We start from the raw sequence: 25,144 nt of genomic DNA, 5'->3' as shown, positions 1-25,144 counted from the left end.
GGTTAAGTCTTCTGGGCACCCTTTCGTCGCTGGGGGGGGGGGGGGGGGGGGGGGAGCAGTTCGTTTCCCTAGGGAGGCTTCAATCTGAGACCTCTGCAAATTTACCTGCAAAGAATGTGGGGACAGAAAGAAAAGGGGATCTTTCGGATCAGTTTCCCATTCTTCAAGAAATAAAATTAGACCTGAGGTGGGGTGGTTAAACCCCCGCTTCAGAAGAACGAAGGCCATATCCCTTGCGATTCGGAACCCTCTCTGTGTTGTTTTCCGACGCCTCGGAAACGGGATGGGGAGCAACTCTAGGAAAGAAGGAAGTGTCAGGAACCTGGAGGAGAACAGGTGTCCTGGCATATAAATGTAAAAGAACTTATGGCAGTTCATCTAGCCTTGAAATACTTCGAGTCGGAGGTCAGAGGCGTGGTAGTCCAGGTAAATTCGGACAATACCACGGCTGGCTTACACGAAAACAGGGGGGGACTCACTCGCTTACACTATACAAGATAGCGAGAGAACCGCCTCTTGATATGGGCAGAGGAACGAGGCACTGTATTGCTGACGAGGTTTGTACAAGGGACAAAAAAAAAAAATGTCAGAGCAGACAGACTCAGCAGGAAGAACCAGGTCCTTCCAAACAGAGTGGACCCCTACACTCCGAAGGTCTGCCGAAAGCTCTGGTCTCTCTGGGGGAAGCCTCAGATAGACCTGTTCGCCACGTTCTCTCCAGAAGGATAGAAAACTTTTGCTCCATTGTAGAAGATCCAAGAGCCATAGCGATAGATGTTTTTCTCATGGACTGGGTCGGGCATAGATGCCTACGCTTTTTCCCCCGTTCAAGATTGTGGGGGAAGTGTAAGAAAGTTTCCGTTCCTCGGAGGCGACGAAACTGACTCTAATCACCCCATATGGCCCGCTCGAGATTGGTTCACAGAGGTAACTGGAATGGACGTGACTCCCAGCATCTTCCCATGAGGACAGATCTGCTCAAACAACCCCACTTCGAGGAGGATATCACGGAAACATCCACGCTCTCCTCTGACTGCCTTTCGACTATCGAAAGACTTGTCAGAGCGAGAGGCTTTCGCGAAAAGCTGCAAGCGCAATTGCCAGAGCCCGCAGTCCTCTACTCTGCGGGTCTATCAATCGAAGTGAAGTCTTCCGTAAGTGGTGTAGGTCGAAGAAGCTGTCCTCTTCCGATACCTCTGTGACCGAAATTGATTTCCTTATCTTTCCTTATAGAGGAATCAGTTTAGCTGTTTTCTACCATAAAAGGTTATAGAAGTATGCTCTCGGCTGTATTTAGAAACAGGGGCCTTAACATAGAAGACAATAAGGATCTCCATGATTTGATAAGATCCTTTGGTACTACAAAGTCTAAATCCTTTATCACTCCAAGTTTGGAACCTAGATGTGGTCCTCCAGTTTCTCTCTTTCGAATACTTTTGACCACATGATAAGGGCATCCTTTAGGGACCTCTTCGAGGAAGTGCATTTTTTTCTCTTGACCCTCTCGCGACGGCCAAGAGGTCAGTGAGATACATGCATTAGACTCTCGGGTAGGTTTTAGAGGAGATTTCTGCGGTTGTCTCTTTCCAACCTTTGTTTTTGCCAAGAATGAGAATCCTTCTAAAGCCTTGGCCCCAGAAGTTTTGAAATGAAGGGCCTCTCTCCCTTGTGGGGAGAGAAACAGAACGGTCTCTCTGTCCGGTCAGAGCACTGAAGTTTTTATCTGAAGAGAAAGAGTCAACTTCAGGTTGTAATCAGAGCCTATGGTGCGCGGTAAGGAACCCGAAGAGGCAAAGGTCGAAGAAAAAAACGCATTAGCATTCTTCGTAAGAAATGTGATAACGGAGGCTCACATGAAATGCCAAGAGGAAACATTAAGCTGCTTAAGGTTAGAGCACACGAAGTCCGTGCAATTGCAACTTCCCTAGCCTTTAAATAGAAATATGTAATGAAAGACATATTAGCAGCAACATATTGGAGATGCAAACTCGGTATTTGCTCCCACTACTTAAAAGACGTCAGAGTGACTTATGAAAAGTGTTTTCTCTTGGACTTATGTATCAGCGGATACCGTGCTGGGACAGGGAGCTGGTACTGATCCTTAAATAATATTGTTTTAACTAAAAAGATTGTTTGGTTTTGAGTTTTTTTATGGTCGTTTGAAACAGGATGTTTGGGGGGATAATCCTTTCAATCGTAGTACTGACCCCGGTATTAGGATCAGGTGATCGGGATCGGTGTTATGCTCCTTAATAATGCCCTATGCAAGGTGTTTTGTCATGTAATGATAGGACCCATTGACAAAGATCCTTTGTTCTGTCGAGTAGTGGGATAAGGACCCCATCGACAGACCATCAAGAATTCTTAGCATGAGGTCACTACCTCGCTGAGGCTCTTTGAGGCGATGTAAGCTCCTAGGCAGTAGCCATGAAGTCTTTCGCCGACACAGGTAGGAACAAGTTTCTTATATTTTTTGTTACCTACAACGTATGTTGTTCCCTGTCATTAGTAATTAGCTGTCTTTACCCTCTCCGCCAAAGGTGCCAATCAGCTAAGTATATATCGCCAGGGAAGTTGAATGTTATAAAAAAATGATATTGTCATGATACAATAAAGTTTTATACATACTTTACTGGCAGATATTATACTATTAAATGGCCCACCCAGCCTCCCCTCAGGGAGACAGGTGGAAGAGCAAATCTGTTTTAGAAAATGGGATGGTTCCTAGTTCTGCCACCCAGCAGCAGTGGCGGTAGATCACCTGACCTACCTGTAGTGTGTGCCGCGAAATTCGAATTTCTGTCGGGGACGATGGAGTCTATAGCTAAGTATATATCTGCCAGGTAAGTATGTATAAAACTTTATTGTATCATGACAATATCATTTTAATAGTTTCTTGCATCTTAGTAGACCATCTAAAGGGCTAGGAATCACTTCATCACAGTTTGACAAACCTCTCGGGGATAAATGAAGTACCTACCTATACCTATCTAGGGCTCCCCAAACAGCATCTTGCCTAGGGCCCCCACAAAGACAGAAATGCAATGCATTTCCATGAAATAAAATACTAGTACAATAATTTTAGTATGTAAAATTTATCAGATCATAAGTGGTAGGCAGGGAGAAGTTTGATAATCTTAGAATCATAAGTCAAACATATTTTCTATTCAAGTCTAGCTGTATACAGTACTATTCTGTTTACGTAGATATCTGTATGGTAAAGAGCAACAAAATTTTTTAGCTGTGGAAATGGTTGTGTTTCAAGTAATATACTGTAAACAACATTCCAAGGTTGTGCCTTATTACTATCAAGTCAAAGTCTATGAAAAATCATTCATCCATTTTTACTTGAATATGAATAATTGTTATTACAATTTATTTCATTGCAGATAGATGTGGTCCTTCAGATGTCATGGACTTTGGTCAGTTTCAGTACCAGAAGAGAATTACGAAATGGAACTGAAGAGATTTAAATAGGTAACTATATTCTTTTCATAATTGTTACTTGTACATGTACTACCTTGATTTCATGTGAAAATAGTTTGTTTAAATTAAATGAAAAATATGATCTTTTTCGTTAGCCGTCTAAAGGAAGAGTCATTTTTGTTCTACATAAACCATGCTTTTGCAGTTTGAAGGTTCTCAATGTTTCCCTTTTATTTCCATGGATAGGCAGAAGTGTTGAAAGGTTCTCTCTTTGGAATGCAGAATCTATATACAGTATTGCTTTGTGGGTCTTTTGATATCTTTTATTTTCATTGCCAACAGAACATGACCACATTTACTTTTTTTCATTTTTACATTCTTATCGTTAGCAAAAAGTGTTGAAATTAACTTTCAGATTTATTCATTCTCTTACATTTCAGCAGCAGGGAACATGTAGTCCTTTCACCCTTCAGTTCTTCTTAAATAGTATTTAGGAATTAGTTAATTTAACCTGGGTCTATTTTAAGTACCGTATTTAAAAGTTAGGGTAATGTAGTAATTAACCATAGTTAACTCTCAGAACTATCTGTGCTTTAGCTTGTGTCTGTAATGGATTCTCTCTCTCTCTCTCTCTCTCTCTCTCTCTCTCTCTCTCTCTCTCTCTTCTCTCTCTCTCTGACACATACACACACAGAATAGTACTGAAAAATACAGTAGTTTTAGCGTTTAAAATTCTGCAGTAAGTCCATTTTTTTCATACCTGAATTCTGAAGAGAAAACCTTTCAAGTAATCTTCCCTCGTACTGGAAGTTGGTGTGACTCCCTGGCAAACCTTTGGGAAACAGACTCCACCTTGGTCAAGAGTATCAGGACATGTTATGATTCAACTTTAAAGTACCAAGAATTACCTTGGCCCCATCCAAAGAGTGACGGGTACGGCCTTTATTATTTTTTCTTTGATGGTTTATTTTTCAACCTTTTCAAACACTTTGTCAGGTTTTTAGCTGAAACTGAACAACCCTGGAAAATTATCTGAATTGTCTTTATAAATTGTAGGTTCACATCAGTATTATTACATATTTGTAGAGATTTATGATAATGTGCATGAACTATCTCTGAGGTATTAGTGATTATGTATATTGACAAATTATACTTTCATTAGAGGTTATCCCCCTCCTCAGCTCTTATTGGATTTTTTTTCTATAGCTATGACCCTCTAGTTCCTGTCACTGATTGCTCATTTACTGAGTGTAAAATCTTTTCATTACCTTTTCATGGTTACCTCTACTTTCTTTATTTCCATTTTAATATTGAAATGATTTATAATTGGTTATTCTTGTAGTATCATCCATGCTCCAAGTGAATATGGTAGTTGATACTCACTTCAAAATTTTTACTTTTACATATTTTTGCTTTTTAGTTTTTCCTAATATATTGACTGCAAAGAATATTAGATAGTAGCTAAATTTTTTGTTTTTACCAAGTTAATAATTTTGACAATACATACCTGTCCTGGATTAAATTGGATAACCTAGGAAGTTTGTTAGCCACTTTACTCAGTAGTTTTGTTACATGAAAATACACAAATAGCTTATTGAGTATGTGATGGGCTTACATATAGGCATGTAGACTACTTTAACTATGACATCCTATATACCTGCCAGTCCAAAAACAAGAAAGATAAATACCCAGATAAACCAGTTGAACAGCGCAAAATCTTAAACATAATCTGCTTTTGAAAAGACCCCATGTCTTATCAAAATCACTGTTACAAAGATGTGGTACATACACTTACTTCTCTTATGAGTGGAAACCCTCTACCTGATTGATTATTCAGTATTTATAGAATGAGAATTTACTTTTCAAATGTAAAATCTAGATTATAGGACAATTAAGGTTTCCCCATTGGTGATTGTCTCCATACTCCATAAAGAGAAGGGATGTGTATGTCCGCTTATTATTATTATTTTATTATTATTACTTTTTATACATTCAACTTACCTGTCAGATATATACTTAGCTTTAGACTCCGTTGTCCCGACAGAAATTCAAATTTCGCGCCACACGCTACAGGTAGGTCAGGTGATCTACCGTCCTGCCGCTGGGTGGCAGGAATAGGAACCATTCCCGTTTTCTATCAGATTCTTTCTGTCGCCGGTACTGTCAACATTGTTGTTGGTACCTCCTGGCTGGAATTCTTTTTTCATCGCAATTGATCTTCTTGACCGACGTTTGGTGACGTACCTGGATCGTTGTATTGGCATACGCTATTTGTGGACCGTTTCTTGAACTTGATTTTGGATTTTGCTAAGAATGTCTGACTCGATTGTTGTTGTGAGGTGTGTGAATGAGGGCTGCAGGGTGAGAATGCCGAAAACTTTGGTAGATCCTCACACTGCATGCAGGCGTTGTAGAAAGTATGAATGTTCTTTTTCTAACACCTGTAAGGAGTGCGAGAACCTGAGTGCAGAAGAATGGAAGAATCTTACTTCTTATATGAAGAAGCTAGAAAGGGATAGGCTGAGGAAAGCTTCCAAAAGCAGAAGTAGATCTAGGTTTAGCGAACTAGTTTCTAGCTTTCTAGCTTCTCCCCATGATGCATTAATTAATCCTTCTCCCCCTATTTCTGCCCTTTCACCCATTTTAAATCCTACAGATTCAGCAGCAGAAATTGCGGATCTGAAGGCTACCCTTCATAGAATGCAGGTCAAAATGGCGGCATTAGAAGGTAAGAGTGGTGATTTAACAGTGGACAGTGATGTGAGTGTCCCCAGTGTTGTGGAGGGGGCGTCTGATCGGCTCTACAACGCTTCCAGGTCTAGACCTCTTCCAAGCTCCCTGGCCCAGAGGAGAAGGAATGTCGAAAGCCGTACGAAGGTTGTAGAGGTTCCCCACCGGTCAGGCGTTCCTTCGGCAGGTTCTGTTACGCCCCAGACTGCCAGGGATCGCTACAGGAAAAGCATCCTTCGTGAGTGTTTTTCGTCGTCAGAGTCGCCTTCACCTAGAGAGGGTGGAAAGACACGAATCTTTCTCGCCCCTTGAAGAGGAGCTGGAAAGCTCGGGCGCTTGACTCGAGTCCAGAACACTTTCCTGAAGAGGCTTCTTCAGTAAAAAAGAGAACCTTGTTGACTCCGGAAGCCTGCTGGAGGGAATCTCAGACACCTTCCAGATCTCCCTCCCCTCGTTCCGACTCGGACAGGGATGCGACTACTGCTCAGATCCTACAAAAAGTGCAGGAACAGATCTCCTCATTGGTTGGAGTTCTTTCCAAGAAACCTCGTAGAAAAGATAACTCCCTTCCTATAAAGAGGTCCGCGGCGCTCTCAGAGGTACCTCCCTCGAAACGAGAGGTTCCTAAGATTGTTCCATCTTCTCCCAAGCAACGAGCTCCCTTAGATGAGTGGTTTTCCTCAGACCCGGAAGAACCATCTGGCGAGAAGCGCCAGTTAGGACAGAAGCCCTCTCCAGGCAAGGAGAACTTTCCGGGTAGAGAGAGAGAAGTCCAGGAACGAAGAAGTAGACGAAATGAAGGACCGTTCCATGGATTTTTCCGAGCAGAGGCGCCTTCTAAAAAGGTGAGGAGTCCTATTAGGCGCTCGGAAATGATCAAGCGCACGGAAATCTTCTACGGTAACAGAACATACCAGAGTTTCCTTCCAAGCTCTCGGAACATCGCGGACGTTCCGATCTCTCCTTACCCGTGGAAGAACTTTCCATAAGACGTGCGGAACTATCCAGGCGCGCAGAATCTTCCAGGCGAGTGGAACATTCCGAACGTTCCAAACTTTTCAGGCGCGTGGAACCTTCCGCACAGGCGGAACCTTCCAGACGCACGGAACTTTCCAAGCATTCCACTCAAGCGGAAGTTTCAAGCGCTCGGATCTTCCGAGCGAGCGGGGGGGGGGAACTTCAAAGCGCGGATCTCCTTCAAGACACTTGGGACTTAACAAACGGGAATCTTTTTCCGGAAGAGTGGAACAGTCCAAACGAGCGAGACTTTCCAGACGAGAGGAATTTTCCGCACGAGAGGAACTCTCCGAGCGCGAAGAGCTTTCTACAAAAGCGGAACGTTCCAGACATGCGGAACCTTCCAGGCTAGAATCGCCTTCCAAGAGTTCTTCTCCTCGGAAGCGATCTTCCTCTTTGGGACTTCAGAAGGAAAGATCTGTGATATCATGTAAGAGAATAGAAAGGACTTCCACCTCTCTTACAAAAGAACGTAGAGAGTCTTTTTCCGCCAGTCCTTCCCCGAATAGAGGCTCTCCTAATGCAGAATATGTGCGACCTAGGAGGGTTTGTCCATTGCAAGGGATCGTTCTCCTTCAGCTGGGCTTGAGCTAGAGGATATCTCGGAAGACGAAGCCCCAGCTAATGAAGGACTGTCTAATTATAAGAATCGCTGAGCCCTGCCGCTCCGCCTTCGCCTCGGTCTCTCTATTCGAGCAATAAGCCATATAAGTCCTCTGCCTTCTTGAAAATGAAACCGGCCATTTCAATGAAGAAGGCTCTCCAATCTCTCGGTTCTTGGATGAATTCCAAGAAAGAACTGGGAAAGACTGTCTTCTGTATGCCTCCCTTCAGACTGACAGGTAGAAGAGGCATTTGGTACGAAACAGGAGAGAATATGGGCCTATCTCTACCTGCTTCTGCAGAGTCGGATTTCTCGAGTCTGGTAGACCAAGCCTTATCATCTGCACGATCTACTTGGAGCATGTCTGATTTGGATCATCTCCTCAAGGGTCTCTTCAACGTGCTGGAGGTTTTTAATTTCTTAGACTGGTCCCTTGGGGTAATTTCTAAGAAGTCTCAAGAATCGGAAAGTCTTAGCCCGGAAGTGCTTCATAGCATTTTGGCCTGTATTGATAAGGCAGTCCAGGATGGTTCTGGAGAAGTATCTTCCCTCTTTGGAACAGGGATACTTAAGAAGAGAGCGGTTTTTGGTTCTTTTCTGATCAAGGCTGTTTCTCCTTCTCAGAGAACTGCATTGCTGTTCGCTCCTTTATCTGAACATCTGTTCCCTTCTCAGTTAGTGAAGGAAATATCACACTCACTTACTGAGAAGGCGACGCAAGACCTTCTTGTCCAATCGGCAAAGAAGAACAGAACAGTTACGACAGCTGCTAAAAAAGTATCACTTCCGTATCAACAGCCCTTTCGTGGAGGTCCCAAGACACGACCCCCCTTCAAAAAGAAGACTTCCGACAAGCGAGGAAGATCAGCCTTCCGTTCCTTTAAGAAGGGAAAATAGCATACAGAACCTCCAAACACTTGTGGGCGCCAGGCTTCTGGAATACTCGGAAGCCTGGGCAAAGAGAGGAGCCGACCCTTGGTTGATGTCGGTTCTGAGAAAGGGATATCGCCAATCCCCTTCAGGGACAGACCTCCCCTGACGTCGACTCCTCTCGAACTGTCAGCTCGTACAAGGACCCTGTGCTGAGAAACCCACGCTCCTTCAAGATGGTAGAGGAAAATTGTGGAACAAGGGAGCCATCGAGCCGGTGCTAGATCCACACTCTCCGGGATTTTACAACCGCCTTTTTCCTAGTCCCGAAGGCTTCGGAGGGTGGAGACCGGTTCTAGATGTAAGTGCCCTGAACCAATTTGTAGAAAAAGAGAAGTTCCGTATGGAGACTTCTGCATCGGTGATGTCGGCCATTCGTCCAGGAGATTGGATGGTCTCCCTGGACTTACAAGACGCCTACTTCATGTTCCCATTCATCCCTCGTCAAAGAAAGTACCTTCGTTTCGTAATGAAGGGGAAGATTTTTTCAGTTCAGGGCCTTGTGTTTCAGCCTAATCCACAGCTCCTCAGGTTTTTATGAACCTAATGAAGAATGTAGCGAAGTGCTTCATTTAAAGGGAATAAAAATCTCCCTTTACTTAGACGACTGGCTAATCAGGGCCAGATCGGAAACTCAGTGTTTGGAGGACCTAAAAACGACCTTAGACTTGATTCGATCTCTAGGATTACTTGTGAACCTCGAGAAGTCTCAGATGATCCCCAGCCAGAACCTAGTTTATCTGGGGATTCAGATGGATTCTCGGGGTTTTCGATTTTTTTTGTGCCTTTGCAGGAAAGACTCATACGAGGCTTTATGAAAGTCTCAAACTTCTTAGGGAGAGAACAAAGTTCGGCGAGGGAATGGTTGAGCTTTTCTAGGAACTCTTTCCTCGCTGGAACAGTTCTTCCCCCTAGGGAGACTTCATACTCGCCCCCCCTGCAGTTCTTCTTAAAGAAAGTATGGGAACTGGAAGACAGGACAACTTTCGGACTCGTTCCAGATACCTCTCGAGGTAAAGAATCACTTGAGATGGTGGTTAGCCCCTCTCTCAAAAAGAACGAGGGAGTGTCCTTATCCGTGCCGAACCACCCAAGCCAAGTGTTGTATTCAGACGCTTCGGAAACGGGATGGGGTGCGACGCTAGGAACAAGAGAAGCGTCAGGCACCTGGACGCAACAAGCAGATGTCATGGCACATCAACTGCAAAGAATTTGATACCCATACACCTTGCCCCCTCAAGTACTTCGAATCAAGAGTTCAGAGTACGGGGTGGGTCCAGGTCAGCTCGGACAACACCACCGCTCTGGCATACATTCGAAAGCAAGGCGGGACTCATTCGTTTCTCCCTTTCGAACTGGCGAGGGATCTCTTAGTTTGGGCAAAGGAGAGAAACATCATCCTCCTCACGAGATTTGTCCAAGGAGAGAGGAACGTGAGAGCAGACAGACTGAGCAGGAGGAACCAGGTCCTTCCCACAGAGTGGACCCTCCACTCAGAGGTCTGTCGACATCTTTGGGCTCTATTGGGGGGAGACCTCACATAGACCTGTTTGCCACGTTCCTCTCAAAAGGATAGACATCTTCTGCTCTTCAGTAGAAGATCCGAGAGCATTCGCTGTCGACGCCCCCTTCTACTAGATTGGTCGGGCCTCGATACATACGCCTTTCCCCCATTCAAAATTCTGGGCGAAGTAATCAGAAAAATTCGTGGCCTCAAAGGGGATGCGGGGATGACTCTAATAGCCCCCATATTGGCCAGCTCAAGATTGGTTCACAGAGGTACTGGAATGGACGGTGGACTTCCCCAGATCTCTTCCAAACATAGCAGATCTGCTCAGACAACCCCACTTCGAGAGGTATCATCAAAACCTCCCCGCTCTCACTCTGACTGCCTTTCGACTATCGAAAGACTCGTCAGAGCGAGAGGCTTTGCTCAAAAAGCTGCAAAGGCTATCGCTAGAGCCCGTAGACCGTCAACTATACGGGTCTATCAATCGAAGTGGGAAGTCTTTAGGAGATATTGTAAATCGAAGAAGCTGTCCTCCTCCAATACCTCTGTGAACAACATTGCAGATTTCCTTCTTTTCTTGAGGGAGGAATCGCATCTTTCCGTATCCACTATAAAAGGGTACAGGAGTATGCTTACAGCTGTTTTCAGGAACAGAGGCCTAGAAATAGCTGATAATAAGGATCTTCATGATCTGATCCGGTCTTTCGAGACTTCAAAAATCAATGCTCCTAGAACCCCGAGCTGGAGTCTGGACGTAGTCCTAAAATTTCTAACCTCGAAGCGGTTCGAACCTCCACACCTTGCCTCCTTCAGAGACATTACGAGAAAATGTTTATTCCTGTTGTCTCTCGCTACAGCCAAAAGAACGAGCAAGATACACGCTCTTGATTCTAGGGTTGGTTTTAAAGGAGAGGCTGCCATTTGTTCGTTCCAGACTTTATTTCTGGCGAAAAAGGAAAATCCTTCAAAGCCCTGGCCCAGGAGCTTTGAAGTAAAGGGCCTGTCGAACCTAGTAGGCAAAGAGATTGAGAGGTCCCTTTGCCCGGTAAGGGCCCTTAAAATTTACCTGAGTAAAAGAAGCAGCTGGGAGGTTGTCACAGGGTCTATGGTCTGTGAAAGATCCTAAAAGACCCATGTCTAAGAACGCCTTAGCCTTCTTTGTAAGAAGTATAATTGCTGAGGCTCACAATGATTACCCAGATGACTCCTTCAAACTTCTTAGAGTTAAAGCTCATGAAGTTCGAGCGGTTGCTACGTCTCTAGCCTTTCAAAGGAATATGTCGTTGAAGAATATTCTCGAATCGACATATTGGAGATGCAATTCAGTTTTTGCATCTCATTACCTGAAGGATGTCAGGGTAACTTATGAGAAGTGCTTCTCTCTCGGTCCGTTTGTGTCAGCGGATACGGTGCTGGGACTTGGAGCAAAAACTGATCCTTAATTATTGTGTATGTACGTAAACCCTATAGCTAGAGATGTTCTTGGTTTTCAACTGTCAAAGGCACTAGGCGTCGCACAGGCGACCGTGGCTTTTTGTCTGAAGGAACTGAAGAATATCAGACAAATAAGGGTGTAAAAAAATTTTTTTTTGGTACTGGTGTGTGTGTGTGTATATAGTGGTGTTGAGTTTTTGGGTTGTTGTCAGGAGTTGGGGATACTCCTTACAATCTTTAGAACTAACACAGGTGTTAGGATCAGGTGGTCGGGATGTATGTTTTTTTTTTTTTTTTTTTTTTTTTATGTAATAGGTACATACGTACACTTTAAAAAATATACGTATGTACTAGTACAACGTAACTATCCAAGGAAGATTGCTTCTGCCTATGTACTTTTTCACAATGTTCCTGTGTGAGACTTTTCGGGGGGTGTCTTCTACAAATGATTGCACTTTATGAAAAGCTGCTTTAATTTCTGCCGTGTTTTTTGTCTTTTTTTTATTTTTAACTTTTCTTTTTACTTGTTTTACTTTACGTAGGTTTTTTTTTTTTTTTTTTTTTTTTTTTTTTTTTTTTTTTTTTTTTTTTTTTTTTTTTTTTTTTTTTTTTTTTTTTTTTTTTACAGAATTTCAACTTTCTTTTTTTGCACCTCATGACTCTGTTGGCCCTGGTGTCCATCAAAACCCTGTTCAACCAAATGCTCTCTCTGCAACTGATTTGGGTACTGAATGTTCGGCTGCTGACCTTCAACATAAACTGAAGTGCCTTGATTATACGTACACTACATACTGGTATGCATGTTGTAAATGATTGGTCTACACCCTCTGTTCAGCAGGGAGTGGAGATCTACCAACCTTTGCAAGTTTCCCAGTTATCCCATGAGAGAGACCTTGATCACTTATCCCATGTGAGAGATCTTGGTCACTTTTTTTTTTTTTTTAAATATTAGTATTACGTACACATTGACGATCCCGAAAACGAATACCACGTGCGTACTATAACAATGCTGGTACCGAGTGGCCGAGCCCCGCCACCACGTGTACATAGTAGATGCATGATGGGAGGGACGCTGGCCAATAGGAGAGAAGGATTTCATGGCCGCGACTAGCATCAGGAACCAATGGGAGAGCAGGAGGATGGTGGCGAGTCTACTAGTATACTAAGATGGCAGCGCGATTTTCAAAATTGTTATCCAGGTGAATCTCGGACTTTCAGAAACCTTTCGTATCTTGAAAACTTTTCGTATGTAGAGCCGTTAAATTTTTCGTATTGGATTTCGTATCGCGAGTTTTTCGTAAGTTGAGCCTTTCGTATCTCGAGGTACCACTGTATCTACTTCTTGTGCCACTATTAGCATTCTTTCTGCTTCCTTGAGTTTTCCCTCTGTAGCTATTGCCATTTTTTTTATTCTGTCTCATGTACTGTCTGTACATTGGTTTCCTCTGTTCTGTTTTTCATTCTCCTGTCTGTATATTCCTAAGCCTTCGTTTACTTTTGAGTCCTCCTTCCAATGCACTCCTTAGCTACTTGTCTTCACTGGTTTTCAGGTATTGCCCCAGTGCTCTGCTCTCGATGTTGACAAGAGTCATATATGCTTAGTAGACCCTTTCGTGTTTTATGTAGTCTGTCTGTATTTGCTCTTGGATTAGTGCTTTGTGTATTGTCATGTGTTTCCTAGTTTTATGGTCTATGCTGTGGAGTTTAGCCTTCATCCACTCAACTACTCCTGCACTGTATCTGATTACTGGCACTGCCCATGTGTTATGGCTTTCACCATGTTCCTGGAGTTTTTCTACATGAGTATTACCTTAAGCCTCTGCATATATTCATTCCTGATCATATCCTTCATCTCTTGGTGTTTTATATCATCCTTTTATTATTCCCAGGTATCTGTATCATGTCTCATCTATGTGATTGTTGCTGTTCCATCAGGTAGCTTTATTCTTTCAGTCCTTGTCACTTTACCTTTATGTATGTTGACCAAGGTGTATTTTTCTATTCCAAACTCCATCCTGATGGCCCCCGATACAGTCCTTACAGACTGGATTAGGATATATATTTCCTTGATGCTCTTACCAAACAGCTTGATATCGTCCATGAACATCAGATGGTTAATTCTGTTGCTTCCTTTCTTGAGTTGGTACTCAGCATCCATCTTCTGCAGTACTTTTGTCATGGAAATCTTGGCCACTATGATTGATTAATCTCTGCTAGTCTTATCCCAGATCTTGTAAGAACTGTATTCCAGTTGCACACTATATTTTAGGAAGCTGATGGTGTTTTCCTCTGCCCCATATATTTTCAAGCATTCTATTAACCATGTGTGCGGTATCATGTCAAAGGCTTTCCTCTAGTCAATCCATGCCATGTTTTAGGTCTTTTGTGCCATTACACTTCCTTCTGCAGCCTATCTGTTGGTGGGGAATGGTGTTTTTATCCTCTAGGTAGTTGTATAGACCTTCCACTGAAGATACCTGTTGGTAACTTCCACATTATTGGTAGACAGGTGATACGCCTGTAGTTGCTTGCTGTATTTCCCTTGTTCTTGTATTTCTGTATTCAGGATGTTCTCCTTGTGGTCATCCATTTGGGTGCATGGTGGTTTGTGATACAATGCTGTAGTTGTTCTGCTATGCGTGGGTGGAGGGCCTTCAAGATTTTTTAACCAGTATCCATGGTCTTCATCAGGACCTTGGGCTTCCCAGTTGGGTATTTTCTTCACTTGATGCCTGACTGTGTCTGCCATAAGTCTTTGTTTTATTCTCCCCATTTCTTCTGACTTGACTTCCTGGAGCAATGTTGGATGATTGTTGTGTGATACCAGATTGCTCCATATGTTTTCCCAGTCTCTTACTTGGTTCCGCTTTAGGAATTTCCTGTTGGTTGTCTTCCCCTCTTAGTTGGCTGTATAGTCTTTTCTAGTTGGTTCAAAAGAGTTTGTTCTGCTGGTATCCTTTATTCTTGTTCTTGTGCTGTTGGATCTGTGGTTTGGTTTTAATCCTGTGTTTTAAATCTTCTGTGGTGATGTTTAGTCCCTTATCCTGTACTTTGTATTTCTTGTTCAATTCTTCCCTTGCTTTCTGGCTTCTTAGCTTCCTTTCTGCCATCTCTTTCAATTAGTACTCTAGTGAGTTCTTGTCACCATGTTTTGTTTTTCTAGACGCTTTCTAATGTGGTTACTTTTTTGGTTTCTGTTGGGTTAGTTACAATGGTGGTGTTGGTGTTTGTATCCCTATAAGTTCTACTACTAGTCTTGCTCCTGCATATTATTATTTATTATTATTATTATTATTTATTTATTTATTTATTTATTTATTTATTTATTTATTTATTTATTTTTTGCTCTATCACAGTCCTCCAATTGGACTGGGTGGTACTTATAGTGTGGGGTTCCAGGTTGCAACCTGCCTCCTTAGGAGTCCATCACTTTTCTTACTATGTGCGCCGTTTCTAGGATCACACTCTTCTGCATGAGTCCTGGAGCTACTTCAGCCTCTAGTTTTTCTTGATTCCTTTTCAGAGATCTTGGCATCGTGCCTAGTGCTCCTATGATTATGGGTACAATTTCCACTGGCATATCCCATATCCTTCTTATTTCTATTTTCAGATCTTGATACTTATCCATTTTTTCCCTCTCTTTCTCTTCAACTCTGGTGTCCCATGGTATTGCAACATCAATGAGTGATACTTTCTTCTTGGCTTTGTCAATCAACGTCACGTCTGGTCTATTTGCACGTATCTCCCTCTCTGTTCGGATACCATAGTCCCAGAGGATCTTTGCCTGATCGTTTACTGTCACTCCCTCAGGTTGGTGCTCGTACCACTTATTACTGCAAGGTAGCTGATGTTTCTTGCACAGGCTCCAGTGGAGGGCTTCTGCCACTGAATCATGCCTCTTTTTGTACTGGTTCTGTGCAAGTGCCGGGCATTCGCTTGCTATGTGGTTTATGGTTTCATTTTTCGTATTGCACTTCCTACATATGGGAGAGATGTTATTTCCGTCTATCATTCTTTGAACATATCTGGTTCTTAGGGCCTGATCTTGTGCCGCTGTTATCATTCCTTCAGTTTCCATCATTAGCTCTCCCCTCTGTAGCCATTGCCATGTGTCATCGCTGGCTAGTTCCTTTGTCTGTCTCATGTACGTATTGTCCGTGCATTGGTTTGTTGTGCCAGTCCTCTGTTCTGTTTGTCATTCTCCTGTCTGTATATTTCTGGTTCTTCGTCTCTACTTTTATTAGTCCTTCTTCCCATGCACTCTTTAGCCACTCGTCTTCACTGGTTTTCAGACATTGCCCCAGTGCTCTGTTCTCGATGTTGACGCAGTCCTCTATACTTAGTAGTCCTCTCCCTCCTTCCTTTCGTGTTATGTATAGTCTCTCCGTATTTGCTCTTGGGTATAGTGCTTTGTGTATTGTCATATGTTTCCTGGTTTTCTGATCTAGCTGCGGAGTTCTGCCTTCGGCCATTCCACTATTCCTGTGCTGTATCTGATTACTGGCACTGCCCATGTGTTTATGGCTTTTATCATATTTCCGGCGTTGAGTTTTGACTTGAGTATCGCCTTGAGTCTCTGCATATATTCTTTCCTGATCGTGTCCTTCATCTCTTGGTGTTTTATATCCCCTCCTTCCTTAATCCCAGGTATTTGTATCCAGTCTCATCTATGTGTTTGATGTTGCTCCCATCTGGTAGCTTTATCCCTTCAGTTCTTGTTACTTTGCCTTTTTGTATGTTGACTAAGGCACATTTTTCTAATCCAAACTCCATCATGATGTCCCCAGATACAATCCTTACAGTCTGGATTAGGGTATCTATTTCCTTGATGCTCTTACTATACAGCTTGATGTCATCCATGAACATCAGATGGCTATTTATTATTATTATTATTATTATTATTATTTTATTTATTTTTTTTTTTTTTGCTCCATCACAATCCTTCAATTCGACTGGGTGGTATTTATAGTGTGGGGTTCTGGGTTGCATCCTGCCTCCGTAGGAGTCCATCACTTTTCTTACTATGTGCACCGTTTCTAGGATCACTCTTCTGCATGAGTGCTGGAGCTACTTCAGCGTCTAATTTTTCTAGATTCCTTTTCAGGGATCTTGGGATCGTGCCTAGTGCTTCTATGATTATGGGTACGATTTACGATTTCCACTGGCATTTCCCATATCCTTTTTATTTCTATTTTCAGATCTTGATACTTATCCATTTTTTCCCTCTCTTTCTCTTCAACTCTGGTGTCCCATGGTATTGCGACATCAATGAGTGATACTTTCTTTTTGACTTTGTCTGGTCTATTTGCACGTATCACCCTATCCGTTCTGATACCATAGTCCCAGAGGATCTTTGCCTGATCGTTTTCTATCACCCTCAGGTTCGTGCTGGTACCACTTATTACTGCAAGGTAGCTGATGTTTCTTGCACAGGCTCCAGTGGAGGGCTTTTGCCACTGAATCATGCTTCTTTTTGTACTGGTTCTGTGCAAGTGCTGGGCATTCGCTTGCTATGTGGTTTATGGTTTCATTTTTCGTATTGCACTTCCTACATATGGGAGAGATGTTATTTCCGTCTATCATTCTTTGAACATATCTGGTTCTTAGGGCCTGATCTTGTGCCGCTGTTATCATTCCTTCAGTTTCCTTCTTTAGCTCTCCCCTCTGTAGCCATTGCCATGTGTCATCGCTGGCTAGTTCCTTTGTCTGTCTCATGTACGTATTGTCCGTGCATTGGTTTGTTGTGCCAGTCCTCTGTTCTGTTTGTCATTCTCCTGTCTGTATATTTCTGGTTCTTCGTCTCTACTTTTATTAGTCCTTCTTCCCATGCACTCTTTAGCCACTCGTCTTCACTGGTTTTCAGATATTGCCCCAGTGCTCTGTTCTCGATGTTGACGCAGTCCTCTATACTTAGTAGTCCTCTCCCTCCTTCCTTTCATGTTATGTATAATCTGTCCGTATTTGCTCTTGGGTGTAGTGCTTTATGTATTGTCATATGTTTCCTGGTTTTCTGATCTATGCTGCAGAGTTCTGCCTTCGTCCATTCCACTATTCCTGCGCTATATCTGATTACTGGCACTGCCCATGTGTTTATAGCTTTTATCGTATTTCCGGCGTTGAGTTTTGACTTGAGTATCGCCTTGAGTCTCTGCGTATATTCTCTCCTGATCGTGTCCTTCATCTCTTGGTGTTTTATATCCCCTCCTTCCATTATTCCCAGGTATTTGTATCCAGTCTCATCTATGTGTTTGATGTTGCTCCCATCTGGTAGCTTTATCCCTTCAGTTCTCGTTACTTTGTCTTTTTGTATGTTGACTAAGGCGCATTTTTCTAATCCAAACTCCATCCTGATGTCCCCAGATACAATCCTCTCAGTCTGGATTAGGGTATCTATTTCCTTGATGCTCTTACCATACAGCTTGATGTCGTCCATGAACATCAGATGGTTGATTCTGTTGCCTCTTTTCTTGAGTTGGTACCCGGCGTCCATCTTCTGTAGTACTTTTTGTCATGGAATCATGGCTACTACGAAGAGTAGTGGGACAGTGAGTCGCCTGGAAGATCCCTCTCCTGATATTAACTCTGCTAGTCTTATTCCAGAGCTTGTAAGTATTGTATTCCAGTTGCGCATTGTATTTTTGAGGAAGCTGATGGTGTTTTCCTCTGCCCCATATATTTTCAGGCATTCTATTAGCCATGTCTGTAGTATCATGTCAAAGGCTTTCTTATAGTCTATCAATGCCATGCTTAGGTTGGTTTTCCTTCTCCTACTGTTCTTCATTACCATTTTGTCTATCAGGAGCTGGTCTTTTGTGCCCCTACACTTCCTTCTGCAGCCTTTCTGTTGGTGGGGGATGGTGTTTGTCTTCTCTAGGTAATTGTATAGCCGTTTCACTGATGATAACCTGTTTAGTAACTTCCACATTATTGGTAGGCAGGTGATAGGCCTGTAGTTACTGGCTATATTTCCCTTACTCTTGTCTTTTTGTACCAAGGATGTTCTTCCTGTGGTCATCCATTTGGGTGCATGGTGATTTGAGATACAGTGCTGGAGTTGTTCTGCTATTCGTGGGTGTAGGGCTTTGAAGTTTTTGAGCCAGTATCCATGGACTTCATCGGGACCTGGGGCTTTCCAGTTTGGCATTTTCTTTAGTTGGTGTCTGACTGTGTCTGTCGTGATCTCTGTGAATCTTTGTTTTATTCTCCCTGTTTCTTCTTCCTTGACTTCCTGGAGCCACTTTGCAGGTTTGTTGTGTGATACCGGATTGCTTCATATGTTTTCCCAGAGTCTCTTACTTGGTTCGGCTTCAGGAATTTCTTGGTGGTTGTCTTCCCCTCTTAGTTGGCTGTATAGTCTTTTCTGGCTGGTTCCGAATAGTTTGTTCTGTTGGTATCCCTTATTCCTGTTCATGTACAGTTGGATCTTATGTGCTTTGGCCTTAAGCCTCTGGTTTACATCTTCTATTGTGTTGTTTAGTCCCCTCTCTTGTACTTTGTATTTCGCGATGAGTTCCTCCCTTGTTTTCTTGCTTCTTAGCCTTTTTTCTGCCATCTCTTTCAGTTTACTCAAGTCAGATCTCATCACCATGATTTGCTTTTCCAGGCGGCTTTTCCAAGGAGGTTGCTGTTTTGGTTTCTGTTGGGTTGGTTGTGCTGGTGGTGTTGGTGTTCGAATCCCCATCAGTTCTGCTACTAATCTTGCTCCTGCATATGCCAAGTTATTTGTTTCTGTGATACTGGTGTTGTGTATTATGCCCATTATTTCATTGACCTCACTTGTTTTCTCCCTTAATTTCTTGGTGTAGGCTTTCATGGACTCCATCCATTGTCTAATTTTTTCTACCTATTCCGTCCTCTCTGTTACTTCGTTGGTGTTTCTTCGTGTGTCGTTGTTTGATACCTCATCATCCCTGTCGTCTTCTGTGGCATCGTCTTTCAGTTCGTCTTCGTGTAATTCATCGTCGTGTGACATTTCCCTTTCCAGTTCTTCTCTTTCTGTTAGGGCGAGCCTGTTCTTTTTCTTTATGTTCCTTACTTGGTCTGCCAGCCTCTGCTCTGTTTGGGGGGTGTTATTCCTCTCATTCCAGATGTTGACCAACCTTCTTCTATATCCTCTCTCCGTCGGGTTGCTTCTGATATAGCATCTCCATATTTCCTTACAGGCAGTCCCCGGGTTACGACTGGGGTTCCGTTCTTGAGACACGTCATAACCCGAAAATCGTCGCAAGCCGGAACGACGGTTGGTAATATGTCTTAAACTAATAAAAAGTTATAAAAACCTTACTTGTAATCCTTTGGTTACACTACATGTTGTTTCCTGTAGTTTTATGTACAACCTGGAGTTATTTTCATAAAAAAATGCTGGTTCTTGAAGGTAAAAACTATTGTAATCCTCTGGTGACACTACCATTCTTGAAGTTTTATGTACAACCTGGAGTGATTTTGCCAATCTTGAGGGCTACAAGAACAATTGATTACTATTTTACGTATCATATAGACTAATTAAAGTAAACGTATCTTTAAATAGGCTTATATATTAGTATCAACAAAACATTTCCTGGCATGAGTCAGAGGCCGTTTAATGAAACGAACACTTCTCTGTCCTATCTGTTCAGAAAATAAACGTTATGTCAATCCCCGAGACCATTGTTGCCAAGACCCCTCTCTCACTCTCTCTCTCTCTGATCAAATTACACTGGAACCTTGACATACGATTGCCCTAATATACGAATGTTTTGAGATACAACAGAAAATTTGCGAAAATATATGCTTTGATATACAACGAAATATTTGAGGTACAATTTTGCGATGAGTGATAGTTGTATAGGCGACCGATAAATGGCGTTCAGTCTGTTTGTTTGTTGGTGCTGCATCGTTAACACGTCGTTGTTTAGTTCGTTGTATTTGTGCCTATTTTTCGTGTTATTTTGTCTATTTTATTATTAACCATGGGTCCCAAAGCTAAAGACAAAGCAGGTGATAAGAAAAAACCCAAGAAAATGATTTCGATGGAAGCAAAACATGAAATTATAGACAAAGCATGAACGTGGGCGTTCGTATCTGTCGATTTGGCAAACGAGTATGGTCGAAATCCTTCTACAATATCCACGATCATCAAGCAGAAGGAAGCTATAAAAACCTTCCAAAGGCATCACCATTATTTCTAAACTACGAACTGGTTAAAAAAAATAAATAAAAATTAGTTAAGCAATGTTATTTCATTTGTGTTTATTACGTAGTTATTAGCGTACATACGTAAATAAAAAGAGAACAAATCGTTCCCTGCCAACCTTCCCTATCTCCTCCCCCTGCTGGCCTCACGTCATCTTTCGTTGTGGTAAGTAAAATTCCTTTCTTTGTATTATTGATTTTATTAACATTTATTATCATTTATCACATTGCTATGTTATTTTATCATTATGTGTGTTATTACTCGTTTATTTGTGTATAAATTGTGTATATTATATGTAATTTAGCTGTGCTTAGGTGTGGTTTCATAGCGCTAAAACGGATTAATACATATTACATTATTTTAAATGGGAAAAAATGCTTTGAGATACAACTGTTTTGATATACGACGATGGTAACGGAACAAATTAAATTCGTATATCAAGGTTCCAGTGTACTGGATAATGTCTCTGTTTGGATACTTTGATTTTGCCAAATCTTGAGGGCTACAAGAACAGTTGATTACTATTTACGTATCATATAGACTAATTAAAGTAAACGTATCTTTAAATAGGCCTATATTATTAGTATCAACAAAACATTTACTGGCATGAGTCAGAGGCCGTTTAATGAAACGAACACTTCTCTGTCCCTAACTCGGAGCGTCAGAAGACGCCTCTCTCTCTCTCTCTCTCTCTCTCTCTCTCTCTCTCTCTCTCTCTCTCTGGTCAAATTACATACTGGATAATGTCTCTCTTTGGATACTTGGAATTTGCGTTGTAATCTAACCAGAAACTTCGTTTTGTTATTATTACTGGAAACAAGCAATGATGTTTCCATTATTTGCACTTTTGGACTGTTATATGTAAACTTTGCGCATTGCAAACTATTATGTATTTATTTGCTCGGAAACTAGTTCCGTATATGAGGCGTCACTAAAAAACATAGAAAAATATGACATAAAAAGTGTCGAAAATCATCATAACCTCAAAATTTTTTTTGTAATCTAACCAGAAACTTATTTTTATTAATATACTGTGCTAAACTATAAAGGATTTTTATCATAGTATGCGTTTTTTAAAAGCGTCGTTAACTCGGAGCGTCGGAAGCGTCAGCGTCGTAATGTTGAAACAAACGTCGTAACCCAGGGCGGATTTTTCAATGAATATTTAAGAAAAAGCGTCGTAAGCCGGAGCCGTCGTAACGCAGGGACCTACTGTATTTTCGTCTCTTGTCCATTTCTTCCTTTGGTTTGCTTCTGTAGCTCCAATCTCAGGCTGTTGGTTACTGTCGTTGTGGTGGTCAGTTGCTGGATGACGACCTCCAAGTACCTGACCGTCTTCCCCTTCAATTAGGTTGAATACCTGGCTGCCGAACAAAGCTCCTCTGTTGCCAGAGGTTCCATTTACGTCGTCATTTATTCCTTCATTTCTTAACATCTTTGCTGAGTTTTGCTATTTAACCCATAGCTGGACTCTACCCCATCAGTTATAGGTACTCATTTACAGCTGACTAGACTGAGGAAATTATGGTAAAGATCCTTTCCCAAAGAATCAACGCCGAGGAGAGCGGTCACCCATCCAACAACTGACCGGCCCCAATGTTGCTTAACCAGTTCATTGACGACCTAACCCACTCTGCCATGGCGCTATTATTATTATTATTATTATCATTAATATTATTATTATTATTATTATTATTATTATTATTATTATTATTATTTTTGTTCATGAATCTTACCTGCCAGATATATATATAGCTGTAATCTCCGAAGTCCGACAGAATTTCAAAACTCCCGGCACACGCAGTGGTCGGCCAGGTGGTAGTACCCATTCCCGCCGCTGGGAGGCGGGCGTAAGGAACCATTCCCATTTTCTGTCAGATATTTTCTGTCGCCGGTGCAGACAACAAGTGTTTTCTGCACCTCCGTCATTGGATTTTGGAACTCTTTTGGTCACTTGAGTATCCCGATTGATTTTTGGTTATTTAATTTGGATCGGTGGTTAGGCATACGCTAATTGTGGATTGTTTTTATTTTGGCTTGATTTTTCCTTAAACTTACGATGTCTGGATCTAGTTCGACTAGGCCAGAGTATGTTGTGTGGAAGAATGCAAGGTTAGGCTACCGAAAACTTCAGTAGACCCTCATACAGTGTGCGCGAATTGTAGGAAACATGTTTGTATGTTTGATGACCGCTGCAACGAGTGTGAAAATATGTGTGATTCTGCGTGGAAGGCTTATGAATCATAGGTACGTAAACTAGAACGTTGATAGTGTAAGGAAGGTCTTCCTCCAGGCGTGTAACACAGGTTACCCGTCCAGTAGAATTTATCCCTCCAAAGACCTGTGATGCTTCGGGCCCTACAATAGTGTCTTTGGAGGGGTGGTAATACCCTATCTGTGATTCTTAAATCTTTGCGTAGCCTGGAATCATGTTTGCATTGGAAAGTTTTAGTAGTGTAGTGAAGTATAGTGATAATGCCATGAGTGTTCATTCTATCGCGTAAGCGTATAATTTCTCATTGACAAAACACTACCGCGTGATTGCTCTCCCTACCTCGGCGAGGCAGAATGTAGTAGGGAGGTAGCTGTCCAAAGTGTCTAAAAATACTCTAAGTTGTTTCATAAAACTTACCAGTCAGATATATATATATATATATATATATATATATATATATATATATATATCTATCTTATATATAATATATTATATATATATTATATATATATAATATATATATATAGATATATATATTATATATCTGCCGGGTAAAGGTGAACAAGCGTTGTTGTATCATAGTAATATTATTTTTGCCCTTACGTCATATTACTATCAATGGTTGTATGGTTCAAGTTATATACTCATACCATAGTTACTCCTACGGAGGACAACCGAGAGTACGATTATTCTTATTACATTTAATCGGTTCTCCCTGCAACTATTCAGGGGTTGCCGGTTTCCCTATTTTTAAACATTTAAGGTATTGTTATGACAATACCAAGTTAGCCTTTTATATTTAGCAAATTCAGTTTCGCTTAAATATACCAGTTTGGTGGTTTTTTGTTTCTGCTCTAGAATGATAGTAAACCTATTAATTCGTAGAATGGTGTAGGTGGCAACTCAGGCAGAGCAGTGCGAGAACGACGAACGTTCTCTGAGTCTGTTTTCACTAATGCCCATTGCCAGTGCTCAGTTCCAGGTGATTGTCTGCCATGCGCGGTAGGTTACGTCTCTCTCTCTCCTGCGGGATTGACGGACTAACCGTATTTCTACCCTACAATCACGGCCTTAGCCTCGGGTTGAGGGGAATTCTAGCATACATGACTGAACTTCTTCACTTTGCGAGAATTTGTTCATAAAAAAAAAATAATAATAAAATAAAATAAAATAAATAAATAAATAAATAAATATATATATATATATATATGTGTGTATGTAGTATGTGTATGTATATATATATGTATTAGACCTTTTTCGGTTCTGTTTACCGCAAGGTAACAGAATTCTTTCCGAGTCTTCAGCGGCTTAGCGCACATGATTTCCCTCGAAACAAGAATGATGTGCAAGAGATGCAGTCAATTAGCTCGCCGAGACGTCCCTTGCTCGATTATGAGGGGGACTCCTTCCGCTGCCAAATACGACAGCGCTGAGCGTGACGCTCGGCTGGACGCTTGGCTGGACGCACAACGTAATGCTTCTTCAGACATTCGCCGAGAATCAGAGAATAGTAATGGATCTCAGGAAGGAGACTTTTAGGAAGAAACAAATGAACAATCTTCTACAGTGTCTTCAGATTACTCCTGTTTAAGTGAAACGCAGCCTTATTAGGGAAGGAAACATGCTCGGTGAGGGAATGAATGAATTGCAGGGGACCATTTCCTCGCTGGAGAAGTTTGTTTTCCCTGAATAGACTGAAATTCACACCTCTCCAGTTTTTCCTGCAGAAAAACTGGAATAGCATAGATGATCTAGAAATGATTCTGAACATCTCTCATAGTCAAGATTCGTCTATAGGTGATGTCTTGGCTCATAATCTCATAGAATTCGAATCATGAAAGATTACTTTTGTCTTCAGAGACCGTTACCTCCCGCGCAGGAGTTGGAAACTCTCGGAGGGTCTCGCTCCCTCTGAGGAGAACGAAGACGTATTTAGTCGCACGGCGGCCGTCGTTTCTTTGGTTCCTCGGAGGGGGACGCTTCTCGTCCGTTAGCTCCTTCTGCTTTGCGGTCGTCTCCTGGGCAATTGGAAGACTTTCCGCCGTAAAAGAGAGCTAAGATGTATGATGTATGTCGCACAAGCGGCCTTCGTCTTTGGTCTCAGGG

At 42.0% G+C, this 25,144-nt stretch overlaps 1 long non-coding RNA gene across 1 annotated transcript in view; it reads left to right on the top strand.

Annotated features, from left to right (window-relative positions):
- The first annotated feature begins 3,386 nt into the window (after window positions 1-3,386).
- The window catches only part of LOC135218648 (uncharacterized), a 38,970-nt gene continuing 17,212 nt past the window's right edge, over window positions 3,387-25,144 (top strand). The window contains exons 1-2 of the long non-coding RNA XR_010315371.1: window positions 3,387-3,477; window positions 3,673-4,359. This is a non-coding gene — a long non-coding RNA (uncharacterized LOC135218648). The remainder of the gene's footprint in view (window positions 3,478-3,672; window positions 4,360-25,144) is intronic.

This window comes from Macrobrachium nipponense, chromosome 9 (genome assembly GCF_015104395.2).
Source record: "Macrobrachium nipponense isolate FS-2020 chromosome 9, ASM1510439v2, whole genome shotgun sequence".
Classification (NCBI taxonomy): Eukaryota; Metazoa; Arthropoda; class Malacostraca; order Decapoda; family Palaemonidae; genus Macrobrachium; species Macrobrachium nipponense.
Note: the sequence above shows the minus strand (reverse complement) of the source record. Positions and strands in the feature narration are given on the sequence as shown.